We start from the raw sequence: 3,336 nt of genomic DNA on the forward strand, positions 1-3,336 counted from the left end.
TTCCCCCACCCTGGCACTTCATGTGTCTGCAAGACTAGGTGTTTCCTCTTCCATCGAGGCCAGACAAGGGAGGCCAACTAGAAGAACATATACAGGCAACAGCTTTTAGGATAGACCCTGCTCCAGTTGTTCAGGACCCACGTGAAGACTAAGCTACACATCTGCTACATATGTACAGAGAGGCCTAGGTCCAGCCCATGTATGTTTTTCAGTCAACCTCAGTTGTTAACTGCTGTATATGCTTTCTCCCATGCAAAAATAATGAGCTATTGTTTAGCAATATTTGTACTGTTGCAGTCGTCAGATCCTCCACTGCATATTATTTATATTATATTTAAGTAGCCATAGTTTTTAGGTTTCTATAGGGAAACATATTTTGCATACTGACCTCTTACAATTAAATTTTGTGAGTGTTGGATCATTTAAAAATTGGGAAATGTAACCTTGAGCGGAACATGTGGTGTGCATAGACATATATACAAATACAAAAAACATTTTTCAAGAAATTAGCATTAGACACTTTTGGCTTGGATCCTAAGCAGACTGTGAAGGAACAGCTGCGTGGGATTTAGAACATAAGCTGGTAATCACTGCTTGTTCTAAAGAGCCAATATTAAGCAAATTGTAATTTTAAATTATTATGCATTCATTAATTAAATTCTTCAATCTAACAGTCGCTAAAGATTATTTTGGGAAATTGAAGCCTATCTCCTAATTATATGTTTTTTTCATCTTTGAAAGAGTCTTCCCCAAAACACAGATTACAATTTTGTTTAAAGATGGTCCTAAAATTTGAATCTTTTTTCAAGGCACATTATTACTTTGAATATAAAATACATAGTTGGGCATGAGTCACCACTCATCTGAGATTTGCTTTCTACTCTAGCCTTCAAGAAAGGACAGTAAGTTTGGGAGTGAATATTCTCTTAGCATTTAGGTGACTACGTAGGAATACAAATTTTCTTCCATTAAAACTATATCAACAAAATATGTAACACATCTGAGTGAGGTACTGAGTACTAGACTTAATAAATACTCAAGTTAAGTGAAGGGAGAGAGGCTTTCAAATCGAGGTGACTTCAGGTTTTTATTTACACTGATCTGGTTCCCACCTTACTGTAAGAGATCAAGCGTTTAAAAATACTAACAAAATTTCACAATAAATAGGTTTAAAATTAAAGATTATCCTTCTTTTAAATATTTTTACCCATTTGTTAAATAAGACCGCCAATAAGCTGCTACAGGTTAAACACTTTGTCAGTGCTAAGGGAGGCATTGCTAAATAGCAATACATCATCATGGAGTTCTTGGGTTGCTAAGGAATGAAACTTTTATCAAAACATCAAAAAAAATGTTAATCATAGCTATGGTAGATTTTACGATGGAAAGATCGAAGATACAGATTACTATAATGGTACAAAACATGACACAACAGTGGCTTACATGCTATAAAATTATCACAGAAGATAATGAGGTGATGAGAACTACATGGAAAAAATACAATGAGAAAATTTCCAGAACTTGAGGTCATCTTTACTTTGAAGAAGATAGGGTTTTAAAATTGGTTTTAACAATGCTATTTTAAAGAAATTCTATAGAGCTGGATGCCATAACCACCAACAATGTAGAGTCATGTCTTATATGATTTTTGTTTAGCTGTGTTACATGTAAAATAATGATTATAAAGAATAAATCCTCCTACAATTTAATGTGCAAATATAGACGTGCTTATTGCTTTCAAAAAGAAACTGGCTTTCTTACTATAAATATTCCTTGTTGATGAGAATGTGTTTTCTCCTAAAAAAAAATAATAATAATTACCTCCATATTTTAGAACACAGCAGTTGGTTCTAAAATGCCTTGACACAAATTCATATGAAAAAGTTATATAGACCATTATCTAGTGAGTTCTTATATAATGTTAAGTATAACTAACTGTAATATGGTTGATTTAGCTTCTGATCCATAGCATTTAAAATGCATTCACAGTGTCTCAACCTGTAGTTAGCATGTAAATTAACCCCATCAAACTGAAATTGACAAGACTCCAGATCTCTGGGAAAACTGACAAGTAACCGAAGGGAGAGGTTAAAAATGAACTACAGGGCTGGTGAGATGGCTCAGTGGGTAAGAGCACCCGACTGCTCTTCCAAAGGTCCAGAGTTCAAATCCCAGCAACCACATGGTGGCTCACAACCATCAAGGGCAAGATCTGAGTCCCTCTTCTGGAGTGTCTGAAGACAGCTACAGTGTACTTACATATAGTAAATAAATAAATCTTAAAAAAAAAAAAAAAGAATGAATGAATGAACTACCTTCACCACTTCTTTTGAGATCAGAGCCATAACTCAACTTGCGAAAAGGAATGAACCAATGAAAACTGTGGCTATTCAATCTGTTAAAGTCTAGTATCATATTGATACTCAGGATAACGCTATAGACAAAACTATATGTATTTATTCAAAACAGAGTGGATGACAGGAGGGAAGGAGGAAGAAAGAGAAGGCAAAAAGCAAAAGAGAAAGAGGGAAGAAGTCAAGAAGAGAACACAGGAGGAGAGTACAGTGGTGACTGGTAGACCTCTATCAAACTTAGAAGTCTTAAATTCTAATACTGTAGTGTATGTATGTGAATTAATTTATCATCCTACACTTAATTTATCTTCACCCATACATAACATCTACATTTCTTAGATTCCTACTATTTTTCAGGGCTATCCAAATTTCTAATCACAGTATTTTTGAAAGCATACCTAAAAGACGTGTAAAGAATATGCCCCAGTACAGGGGAATGCCAGGGTCAGGAAGCAAGTGTGAGTGGATTGGGGAGCAGGGTGGGGAGAGGGTATAAGGGACTTTTATGATAGCATTTGAAATGTAAATGAAGAAAATATCTAATAAAAAATAAATAAAATATAAAAAGAATAAATCTTGATATATATTCAATGATATTTGTAAATATCAAAATAAACTATACTGTGCAATGTATAGGAAAATAGCAATAAATATTAAAAGATTACAGAAATATCAGTGGTAAACTGGGAATGAATCTGCAATTACTTCTAAGGTTTCCACATGTAAATGGAAATTTTTTAATAGATTTGCAAAGAGAATAAAGAATATATTTAAGGCGATTTGTATTATCTTTGACTGATTATTAGAAGAGCAAATAAAATATTCTAGAATTGGAGATTAAAGTAGAAAGAATAAGAGGTAGAAGAGGGAAGGTGAAAGGGAGAATAGAAGAAGAGGGAAGAAGGAATGAGGAAGAAAGCCAGAGTTTAAATTCATGATGGTGGTGGTGGTGGTGGTAGTGGTGGTGGTGGTGGTGGTGGTG

The sequence above is a fragment of the Mus pahari genome, chromosome 9 (assembly GCF_900095145.1).
Source record: "Mus pahari chromosome 9, PAHARI_EIJ_v1.1, whole genome shotgun sequence".
Classification (NCBI taxonomy): domain Eukaryota; kingdom Metazoa; phylum Chordata; class Mammalia; order Rodentia; family Muridae; genus Mus; species Mus pahari.